Below are 13043 nucleotides of genomic sequence, written 5' to 3'. Positions count from 1 at the left end.
ATATGTATAGTCTACAAACACTGGCTGTTTCCAGATAAAGAAAAGTCTGTTTGACAATTTCTAATCTATTCTAAAAAAATATGTATAGTCTACAAAAACTGGCTGTTTCCAGATAAAGAAAAGTCTGTTTGACAATTTCTAATCTATTCTAAAAAAATATGTATAGTCTACAAACACTGGCTGTTTCCAGATAAAGAAAAGTCTGTTTGACAATTTCTAATCTATTCTAAAAAAATATGTATAGTCTACAAACACTGGCTGTTTCCAGATAAAGAAAAGTCTGCTTGACAATTTCTAATCTATTCTAAAAAAATATGTATAGTCTACAAACACTGGCTGTTTCCAGATAAAGAAAAGTCTGTTTGACAATTTCTAATCTATTCTAAAAAAATATGTATAGTCTACAAACACTGGGGGTTTAGTCAAAATGCCTTAACAGAAGTGTATGTGGAAAGTCGAAAACTAAATTTGTTTGAAAACAACAGTTCGTGTCGACAAATTTTAGTTTTAGTAGTTTTAGCTTTATTAGATTAACACTTAAGTAATAAAATATAAAACATACACAGACACACACCCACACAATATCTTTGACGCTTATCCTTATTTAGTTACAAGTAAGAAATATAAAGTATCGTAGCATATTATAATTTACTCGAAAGCGAAAAGTCAAGTAATACTTGACTTGGGATATTGTAAGTGTGCGAAACTTATTTTTTCAATATATTGGAATCGCAAGACAACGAAGGAACGATGCTTTTGTTTGTTTATATATGAGTTTTTAAATTTAAACTTCAAATTGCTTCGGCACATGATTTTACAATAATACATTGAATCCTTAAATTATTTTTAATTATTTATCAATTACAATACGTGATAGTTCTAATACTTGTAAATACCTATAAAAATAAAACTTATTGAGATGTTATTACGTATACAAATATTATTTATTTTATAGAAAACCCCCGCGTCAAACTACTAAACTACCGCGACTAATAATAATAATAATAAATGATTTTTGACTTTTGAATAGATTCTAACTTATACTGTAGAAAATATATATGAATAGCAGATCGGCCAAGCGTTGCTATTAGACCAGTGCAGATAGCCTTTAAAATAAATAAAAAGTGAAAAAAATTACAGTAGGATGAAACCCATTAGAAAAGCAGGGGAATATGATCAAAATGAAAGGAAAAATAAATTACGGTTGATCTGAGGTCGGGAAGGGGTTGGAGGGGGAGGTTTAAGGGTAAAAAACGGTTTATCTCGATTTCCGGCAAAACTACAAGTCCTACCGAAGAAAGTTAAATCGCAAAGTTGTAGGTAATAAAAAGATCTAAAACTTTTGTATTCACACATTTTTCACATAACGTCAAAATTTATGTGAAAAATTCAAAAAACCATATTTTTGGTTTTTTATTTTTATCTTTAACAAAAATAATTTTTTTTTAACGAAATTTGGTGAAAACTTACCTTTCTATGTCCCAAATACACTGTAATTTATTTGATTAAAAATATTTATTTGTTCACCTTATTTTGAATTAATATCGAAAAAACACCCTAATTTTCAATCGAAAATTCTGACGTCAAAATTTCAGCTTTTTTCATAAAGTTGGTGTGCTTTCAGTTCGTTGAAATCTCTACTTTCCTATGGTAAAAAAATATATATATATTACCATAGTAAATCTTCTCAGAAAACGCAAAAAATCGTATGCAGTAACGCCCAGACCTGTCATCCCCTTCCCTACTTCTCTATGAATCTTCTTTAAATTATAATCAGATGCCTATTTATTACTATTTTAAGATAACTTATATATACCTGAGTGACCTAAAAAATAATTTAACCTTTAGATGGGCTAAAATTTTCGTATTTCATAGAGAAGTAAGGAAGGGGATGACAGGTCTGGGCGTTACTGCATACGATTTTTTGCGTTTTCTGAGAAGATTTACTATGGTAATATATATATATTTTTTTACCATAGGAAAGTAGAGATTTCAACGAACTGAAAGCACACCAACTTTATGAAAAAAGCTGAAATTTTGACGTCAGAATTTTCGATTGAAAATTAGGGTGTTTTTTCGATATCAATTCAAAATAAGGTGAACAAATAAATATTTTTAATCAAATAAATTACAGTGTATTTGGGACATAGAAAGGTAAGTTTTCACCAAATTTCGTTAAAAAAAAAATATTTTTGTTAAAGATAAAAATAAAAAACCAAAAATATGGTTTTTTGAATTTTTCACATAAATTTTGACGTTATGTGAAAAATGTGTGAATACAAAAGTTTTAGATCTTTTTATTACCTCCTACTTTGCCATTTAACTTTCTTCGATAGGACTTGTAGTTTTGCCGGAAATCGAGATAAACCGTTTTTTACCCTAAAAACTCCCCCCCTACCCCTTCCCGACCTCAGATCGACCGTAATTTATTTTTCCTTTCATTTTGATCATATTCCCCTGCTTTTCTAATGGGTTTCATCCTACTGTAATTTTTTTAGGTTTCAAAAATTATCGGCACTGGTCTATATGGCTAAGGTTTTTGTTATATAAGATAGTAGTAAACTATTCAAGGGAAACGGCAGGAGAACTCCAGTCATGGGGACCACCATGCTTTTTTTTTTGGTTATGCCATTAAATTGTAGCTTATGTGAAACGTTGGTACTTTCAACAGCGCCATCTGTTAGAATTGTGACTATCAAATAATAAACAAATACTTTGCAATAAAATAATATTGTGGGTATAAATTAAGATGTAAGCTATCTTTTAAGTTGGATCAAACCGCACACGGTGTGCAAATTTGATTGATATCGGTTCAGCAGTTTAGGAGTCCATAGCGGACAAACAACGTGACACGTAATTTATATATACATATTAAGATGTGCTTTAATAAATAAAAGTAAATGTCTATTCAGAACAATTTAATCCGTATTATCGATGTTAGTGGCTGCAGTAGCGATGAGCTGGTCGGAGTCCGTGATAACAATTTTTATCACATGGATATGTGCGTCTGCAGCAGGAACGGGATCTGAAAATTCATCCAACGATTTAAGCGTGTAAAACAATGTTTGTTTGTGAGCCATTTTTGCCAAAACCCTCCATCTTTTAGTCGATACCAACTCCGGGGAAATAAATACAGATAAGGCAACTTTCTCTACAGCTATGATACTTTTTGACATCCAACATCTTTTGTCTTTAGTCACCGTGACCACGCACGCTGTAAAGCACGCGAAACGTCGGATAAATTTAAAATTATGTTAAATAGTTGTAAATTTATAATAATACATAACTTCAATCCGGTTAAAAAGTTTTTTCTTTAAAACAATGTTTATTTCCGTGTAATGAAATACTCATATTTTATTTTTTGAAGTTATACTACCTAACTTTCTATGAAAAATTGATGAGAGTGAAATTTTACGATGCGCGCGCACCGTGACACAAAATTAACAGAATGAATTTAAAAACAACATTCGAATAATAATAGAATCTATGTTACACTTAATGTAAGAGAATAATAATAAATATTTATTTATTTAATTTTTCAAATGTAAACTAAACTTTATTGCCTATCGGCCAAAATTAATAATGTATCCTCAATCTATGATTATAACCAATCTTGGACTGATTCATATCTAAGGACCGATCTCCAATCTGCATGCCAATAAACATTTCTGCTATCCGATTGTTTATTTGACAAAAGATTGACAGCAATCTTTTGCGTGATCCTTGCCTCTCGACCGCGTTTCGTTCAATGCAATATGTTGTGTTCAAGCATACCAAAAGTTTGCTGTTTTTGGAACGAAATAAAATAAGTAAGACTTAGGGTCTGTTTCACAATGTATGGATAAAGTAGCAAATAGCTATGCAACGTTTTGTTTGTTTTTTTGTTACGAACAAATAAAGTTACAAAATTCTATATAAAAACATAGAACCTTAACCTTTTTGTTGGTCATTTAATATTAATTGTAACGAAACGGGCTGTCATTTTCATATGGTATTTTTGTTTGTTAGGTTATTGAGTATTTTAGTACATATTATTACAAATATAAATTTTCTCTGAGTAGTTTGTGTATGTTGTTTTTGTGATTCGAGGTTGGATCTTTAACTTTAAAAAATGTCTACGCAAAAACGTGAAAGAAGCGTCAATTTCAGCCGGGAAGAAGTTGACCTTTTAACTTCGCTTGTTGCTGACTATAAAAATATATAAGAAAATAAAAAGAGTGACTCAGTCACCTGGCAGGAGAAAGAGCAGTGCTGGAAGACGCTGGAGGCGCTGTTTAATAGCACAAGTGGGGTAAACTTTCGCAGTGCTAAAGCTTAAAGAGGGCTACAAGAAAAAAGTCTGCCTTGATACATGCTGAAACATATCGTACAGGAGGTGGCCCTAGTGCTGCTACTCCTCTTACCCCCTATCGAGGAAAAAGTCAAAGACATGATATTGTTATCTGTCGAAGGAAATGAAAGTCAATTGAAAGGAAGAGCTTCTAAATAAGAGAAAGCAATGGGCATTTGAAGAGGAAGATAGAGAGCATAAAAGAGAATTATGGGCCATAGAAAAAAATATATTGTTAAATAAAAATAATAGATTTTGTGCCTGGAGCGAGGATGTATTGTATTAAAAATTTGTATTTTTATTTAAATAAAAGCATTGAATTTTTATTTAATTTATCTCAAAAATGTTGTAATTTATAAAATATTATAGTAATAAAGCAAAATAATCACTTAAAGGATTACTTCGCACACTTGCATTTCCCACGTTGTCAATTGCGCTTTGATCAATATCATCAGCTTGTTCATCTACTTGTTGCAGTAGTTCAAAATGTTCATCTCGCATATCAATAGCAATATTGTGCAACACTGCACATGCCACTATCACGGCTTGTACACGAGATACTTGAAGCAAAACCTTTTTTGACAAACCGATTTTGGGGAACCGATTTTTTCCAAACACCATATTATGTCCTTTCCACTACATTTCTGCTTCGTATTTGAGATTCGTTATAAAGATGTTCTGCTGGAGTCTTGAGGTTTTGAAGTGGAGTTAGTAGGTAGTATCTATAGTAACAAATATTTTTGGTTGTAGCTAATATTTAAATTTTTTTTACAAAAGTTGATGAAAAGATGAAACCTGCAAGAAGTCATATATGATAGACATCACTTTGTGTAAAAGTGTCTCCAAAGCTTCTTTTGTTAACCTACATCTAAATGTGAATTCGGCGTTATTCAGGCTCTGGATATAATAAATTCTTGTCTTCTTATGTCTTCGCACAGAAGTAGACAAGAATTTATTGAGATATTTATTAAGATTGTATTGCATTTAAACTTCCAAATCACTATCACTAGAACTGGAAGATGACGAAGATGAATAAATTTTCCCAATGTATATTAAGTTAGGTCGCAATCCCAAACCCAAATCATACGAGTTTCACCGATAGCAATCCGAGATTGATTTGGCCAATCGAAGCAACTGTCAAAATGGACAGATAGGTTGTTGGCATGAGTAAACATTCATTTTCATACAGAGGGCAATCTTCAATCTCTTATCCGCCCTCTGAACGATTGGTTGAATAATTAGATTGGTATCTCAGTCCATGTATTGAATATTGGCATGCTTTTCTTTAGAAATGGATTGATTTGTCAGTCTATGACAGCTAAAATTGGATTGATATTGCATATTGGTTTTGGCCGTAAAATGACTCCTTTTCCAGTCTTTGATTATTTAATTGTAATTAATTATTTTGCATGCAATCAAAAACTATTTTTAATAATTCCAATGAAGTATAACTTCTTACGCGCGTACATAAGTACACGCACCCTTTTTTTTAAGAACAGGGGCAGGATCCTGATGTTAAGTGATACCGCCGTCCATGGCCACTCCCATTGCCAGAAAAATCGCAAGTGCGAAGCCGGTCTTATAAGAATAGGTACGCTCTTTACTTGAAAGACCGTAAGTCGAATTAGCTAATTAACATTTATAGGTAAAAAAAAATGTGTGCGTGTACTAGGTGTACACACGTAAGAAGTGAAACTTCTTTATGACCTTATTTTTCGAAAAATGATCTACTATATGCAACTTTACAGAAATTGGTTAAATAAAGTTAAATTAGATAAAGTTTAACAAAAGGCTTTTATTATCATAGACATGAATACAAATACAATTATTTCGTTTTAACTTATTACTGTACTACTATGTAGTACCTACTAAGATTATTACAGAATTTCATTAATTGTAATAGAATTATTAGTATTACTATCATTGTTACCGGTATTATATATTTTTGTTACTTCTGACTTCAAAAAGCAACATGGCGCGTAACCTGCTACAAAATTTCTCCCATACGTCGATAAAGAAGTTTCACTTCAAAAGATGGCGCGTAACGGAAAAATGTGACGCGTAACGAGAAAATGTTACACTAAATTTTTTTCCAACCCCGATAAAGAAATTTCACTTCAAAAATCCTTCATTTGTAATTTTTTGTTAAGGTAGGTTTAGGCTAATTTGCTAGATAAAGGTTATTTAAGCCTAGAACTGTATTTTCTAGATATACTACATTGTTAATAAGACAATTTAATAAATTATTTATGCTGCATGACTTCAAATTATTCCCCTTATAATGGTTCATTTTTATTTACTGGCAATATAATATGACGACTCATTGGTCTAGTGGTTAGTACCCCTGACTGCGAATACATGGGTCCCGGGTTCGAACATCGTTCGTCTCAGCCGGGGATCGATCGAAATGTGATGAGCATTTGGTGTTGTGCTTAGGTCTTGGGTGTTTAAATATGTATTTATATGTATATCTATCTATACTATGTATGTATATCCGTTGCCTAGTACCCATAATACAAGCTTCACCAACTTAGCATGGGGCTAGGTCAATTGGTGTGAATTGTCTTTAAAAAAAAAAATTACTAAAATACATGACGACGATGCTCTCACCGGCATGAAAAGTATGTAACACACCAGTAACATGGTGTAATTGTTACAAACATTTTGTAAAACAAAAGACGCTAGTGGAAATGGATAAGGCCATACATTCATCATAGATGTCAATTATATCCCCGTGCCCTTGATTAGAACCCGCAAGGAAAATGGAAGCGCGGCCATCCCGAGCAAAACATCGTACAGCCCTGCGATTCTGTAACTCACACAGCGGTTTTCGCATCGGCGGTCGCTCTCAAATCAGTCGTGAAGCACTCATTTTATGATTTGGCATTCCGATAAACAATAAACTACAAGCTCCCACCTTTTCAGAATGCTGCTGTGTGAGTTCGAAAAGTGAGTTACAGAATCGCAGGGCTGTTGCAAAATAAATAAATGTCTTCTAGTGGAGAACTTTTTTCGAGATGACTTAAAAAAACGAGTAGAGCATGACGTACAGACCCGACCGGTAACGCAAGTCCGGCTCTGTACATCAAGAGCAAACAACGTATACGGCGAGAGAACGTTGAGGTATTTACTACCGCGGCTAATAAATGATCTACCAAATCACATATTAGATTGCCTAACGCCAACCAACATAAACAGCAAATTAAAAAACTACTTTTATATGCATTTGTCGCGCTCCTAAACAAGATTGTTATGGTTACATCAATATAAACCACAGCGGTTTACTAACTTGTTATGATTGTATTATATTTTTTTGTAAAATAAAGAAAAAAAAAAGATGAGGCAAAGAGAGCCGAAAAGACTTGGAGTGAGGTGAAGTACGAGGCTCAAGATCGAACGCGATGGAGACGATCTGTGGATCTATGGATTATCACTACATAGTATAAAACGAAGTCGCTTTCTTTGTCCCTATTTCCCTTTGTATGCTTAAATCTTTGAAACTACACAACGGATTTTGATGCGGTTTTTTTAAATATTATAGAGTGATTCAAGAGGAAGGTTTATATGTATAATAACATCCATTAAATAGTGGAGAAGTACTGTTATTTTTGAGGTTTCTAATGTGATGTCGTAAATAATTACATTTTTTCCGCTTACATTGCAAACGCAGGCTGAACCCTACGAGTTTTATCAAAATAATGTACTAAGTATTTTACACATTGAAAAGGTCTACAGAAAAGTCCGTGATGGTATATGTCTATCTCTTATGGATAACCCACAATAACTTTTTTTTGTCATTTACTTTTTACGACAAATAATGGCTAATTTTCGAAGCGATTTTAACCAATACAGCATTAATCCTTAACCAATTAAATACCTTGAATACATTGTTCATTTAATATAGATCTATATGGCCCTTTACACCGTATGATTTAAGTGAATATTTTCGAAGATATTACAGATTTAAAAATTGCGGGACGTAGCGTTTGCGGCGGTACCGGCCGGCCGCACAGTTTTTCTGTAGTGTATTTAGTATCAGCATTGCACCCGTGCGAAGCCGGGGCGGGTCGCTAGTGGGAATATAAGTCAGAAAGTCTAAGCTATTAATCAGTGTAAAATTATACCTTGAGCGAGACCTGGATGGACGTGATCTAGACCTTTGTAAGGAGTTCTTACAAGCTGGCGGGTCTATCATCGTAACCAGCTCAACTTTGTATTGGTACACGAGATAGAGAAAAGTCAGCACTACAGCCACCTGAAAAATAACAAAAATAGATTAAAAAATATTATTACTATTAAAGAAGAATTATTTCCAACACAAATATACCTATAGTAAATTAAATATTCTTACATAGTAATAATAATAAAAATATAAATAGAAAATTGGTCTAGTGGTTAGTACCCCTGACTGCGAATCCATGGGTCCCGCATTGGATCCCCGGCTGAGACAAACATCGATGTGATGTGCATTTGGTGTTGTGCTTAGGTCTTGGGTGTTTGAATATGTATTTATGTGTCTATATATCTATAATATGTATGTCCGTTGCCTAGTACCCATAACACAAGCTTCACCAGCTTAGCATGGGACTAGGTCAATTGGTGTGAATTGTCTTTTCAAAAAACCATGGACCCATGGATTCGCAGTCAGGGGTACTAACCACTAGACCAATGAGTCGTCTAGGTTTTAGAAGAAGTCAAGTAAGGCTGATCACCTCTTGCCTATCAATAATAATCACGAAAATGCAGTCTTTTTCTTTTTGTATAGTAATCTTCGGTTATTATGTAATGCTTATTGCCGTTGCGTGCTCGTAATTATACACATTTAACAATCAACTGATAACATCTTTCAGTTAAAACTGTAATTGATCTCCATTAAACGCGAACCAAATATATTATACAGGACGTCGAAAATATTAAGACTTATTTAACATACACATACATAAAAGATAAAAGTATAAAAGTGATTAAACTAGTTTATTATACATGATATACAGAAATGCCTATCGAAAAGTAATGTACCAATTTTAATGCCTTGAACTAAACTCGTATTATAGAACCTTATTGACATCTTAATCTCCTTTTAAGATGCTTCAAACCACGTTTTATTTGATTTTTGCATTTAAAATTTGAAAATATTAACAAACATTCAGATAAACGTAATCACCACACATTCTTGTGCCTAAATAAATAAAAAAGAAATCAGTGGCGCTACAACCCTTTTAGGTCTGGGCCTCAGATTTCTGTATCTGTTTCTTGATCAGTTGTTAATCTAAGAGGCAAGTAGATCGACCTCCTGTGCCTGACACACGTCGCGTTTTGGGCCTAAGGCAAGCCGGTTTCCTCACGATGTTTTCCTTCACCGTTCGAGCGAATGATAAATGCGCATATAGACAGAATGTCCATTGGTGCACAGCCGGGTATCGAACTACTTAGATAGATGTTAAAAAAACAATAACTCACATATATAAACGACTACCACACGTTGTCTGTCATTCAAAAATTCTTAAGAAGCGTGTTAGTACATATCTGTGATGCTAGGGATTTAATAAATCGCTCCACAAAAGAGAGGTCGCCACAATAGACTTCGCAAAAAAAATGTTTTAAATTGCGACTAAACTTTTCTTTTGATATTTTTGAAGTTATACTTCTTTTGACGCGTTAGGGAAAAATTATGAGAGTAAATTTTTACGATGCGCGCGCACATCATCACAAAAAATCGACAACCTGAAGTTAGCTATAGCATTTTAGTTTTTTCTACTGTTAGTGTCGTTTTTTCAACAAACGTAGAATAAAATTTTTGAAAAGATTTTTATCTTGTTACGCCAAAGAAGTATAACTTCTAACGCGTGTACATAAGTACACACACGTTTTTTTGTTAAATACTAAAAGAATCTTCTTGGTTTCACAATAAATTATTGATTGAAAAACTCGACTGAAAAATTTGTTCATTTTATTTGGGACCTCTTTAATGCCGCGAGGCCTCCAGACCTCTAAATCCTGCCCTGACTTCGGTATCATACCTAAACTCTCAATGATACCCAAAGGTTCATCAGTTACTAATAAACGTAAATTTCAACACACCATATATACATTGTAGGAAAAGTGCTTGTACGGATATGAAAAATAATTCGTGTTCCAAACATTATGGCTTACTTTATCAATAGCTTTAATAAAGTCTAAATGTATATTTTATAGAGATTACAGCTAGCCTAGAATCACTAGAAACAATCCATCGGCCCGATTTTTAATACAAGGTTTCAAAAAATTATTGCTTACGCTTTGAACAATATTGATATTTACCATGTAGTGTTCAGATGAGTTCGGATTAATACCTGCAGCTGAGTTTCATTATCGGACGTCGAGGCAGAATATGAAATTCCATATATCACCTCGACGTTGCCGTTCCACAACTGAGCGTTATTTAAGGCAGTTTTTTGCCGAGAACCACCACTATGTGGAACCAGCTACCTCAGTACTTCCGAACCCATTCGATATCTTTTAAAGAACTGCTTTTATTACACGCTTTATATTAGCTTCACCTGTATGTATGTATGTATGTATGTAACCGACTCCTTCGGACTCGATTTTGACCCACTTTTACCGGACAGATTTAATTCAAACTTTGCGCACCTGTCAAAGATCGATGACAATGCATAATCCGAAAAAAAATGAAAAAAAAGTAACTAAAAAATAAAAAATAAATAATAGCTTAAAAAAACTAAAAAACACGCTTTTAAAGTACATCAAACTAAAAAGTGAAAAATAATTCCTAATTTAGGCTGAAAGTGGTAATGAACAAAAAATACTGGTATTATTGTATTATCGAGCAACCCGTGCTTTAAAAGCGTGTTTTTTAGTTTTTTTTAACTATTATTTATACTTTTCAAGTTAGGCCTAACACTTTTTCTTATTATACATTTACAGATAGCAAATGGCACGTACCACAATGTTCACTTGGCGAGCTCTTATGAAATCAATGATAGAACTTATAAAGGAATCCATCCTGTTCATCAGCTCTTTATACACGAAATTTTGCGAGGAAACTACATTACACGGACTAAAGCATACTGTTACGAAGAATTTTAATATTATAGAAAGGTAACTTAAGAAAAAAACGTACAGACTTGAAAGTAACTGTCACATTTGAACGTAGTTTATAGATAATGATGTAGATAAATAATTTTACTATAAACAACAAACGCGGTATTCAGTGTAATTTTTTTTTTTTGAAGTTATACTTCTTTAGGCGCGTTATGAAAAATTGATGAGAGTGAAATTTTACGATGCGCGCACCGTGCCACAAAATTAACAGAATGAAATTGCCCACGGAAGATGCTACGGCATTGGACATAATTTAAAAATATAATTCGAATAATAATACAATTTATGTTACACTTAATGTAAGAGAATAATAATAAATATTTATTTATTTAATTTTTCAAATGTAAACTGAACTTTATTGACTATAATGACTCCTTTTCCAGTCTTTGATTATTTAATTGTAATTAATTATTTGCTTGCAATCAAAAACTATTTTTAATAATGCCAAAGTAGTATAACTTCTTACACGCACCCTTTTTTCTGTTTTTTTCCTATAGAACATGTAGAGGTTTACCATGAATAGAGTTAAGAGGAGTTGTTGTGCACCACCACTATGTGGAATCCGCTACCCTAGCTAAGAAAAGAGTACCAATTCTTTAAAGGTCGGCAATGTACTTCGAGCTCTTTGGCATGAGTCCATGGGCGACGGTATCACTTAACATCAGATAAACCTCCTGCCCGTTTGCCCCCTGTTTTATAAAAAAACATACGTAAGTCATATGTGCCTATAATTAGTGTGATGACGTCACACTCTGAAACGCGCTAACGATGTATTTCCAGGTGAGAATATACAACTTCTGGACCTAAGGGCCAGTCAGTGGTTCGACTGGTCTTTTTTTCCAATCCAATCTTTAGGTTGGATGACACCATCCTGCACTGTTTTCCTAGCTCAAAGTATGTCTCGCGTAATGCCGGCCATACACACTACGGTCTATCGGAGAGGTCCACCTGTGCAGGTATGCCTGCGCAGGTAGAACGGAATGTGTATGGGAATAGACCTGTGCAGGTTTTTGAACCTGCGCAGGCGACCGGCGCAAGATCGAAAATCGATTCTTTCGAGTGACACCGTACGGTGTACCTATGCGTGTGTGCGTGTACTCCGGTCGCCTGCGCAGGTTGTTAACATAGTAATCGGCATTTCCTTCAAATAATCTCTTCTAAGTACTTTATACAAAGCCTCACATGTTTCAGGAATAATTTTTTCAAGTGCCTGAGGCGAAATAATTGTTGAAAATTTTAGGTTTAAATAAATTAACATGACTATATTTTTTCCTTTTCAATAACCAATGCTTACACCACTTTCTTCGCTTGTTTTTCGTATCATTTTTCTTCAAAATTAAAGCAAGACCTAACAACGCCAGCGTGTCATCGTCCACATTCGATGCCATCGCAAAGAGAACTGAAGACCGCTCCGATACACCGGAACGTCCCCATACACGCTACCATTGTTCGGTTGACCTGCGCAGGCATACCTGCACAGATTACCTCTCCGGTAGACCGTAGTGTGTATGGCCGGCATAAGTCAAAAAGCAACACGTTTTTGGCATATGCGAGGCATACTGAGCGCAAAGTCTGAATGAGATGGTCATATGGTATTTATTTCAGATTACTA

General features: G+C 33.9%; 1 long non-coding RNA gene across 1 annotated transcript; it reads right to left on the bottom strand.

The window, feature by feature from the left end:
- Window positions 1-2903: 2903 nt before the first annotated feature.
- LOC125058598 lies at window positions 2904-11479 on the bottom strand. The gene is made up of 3 exons (XR_007118450.1): window positions 11273-11479; window positions 8455-8585; window positions 2904-3025 (listed from the first exon to the last, which is right to left on the bottom strand). It is a non-coding gene; the product is annotated as an uncharacterized LOC125058598 (long non-coding RNA).
- Window positions 11480-13043: the final 1564 nt, after the last annotated feature.

The sequence above is a fragment of the Pieris napi genome, chromosome 18 (genome assembly GCF_905475465.1).
Source record: "Pieris napi chromosome 18, ilPieNapi1.2, whole genome shotgun sequence".
Lineage (NCBI taxonomy): Eukaryota > Metazoa > Arthropoda > Insecta > Lepidoptera > Pieridae > Pieris > Pieris napi.
Note: the sequence above shows the minus strand (reverse complement) of the source record. Positions and strands in the feature narration are given on the sequence as shown.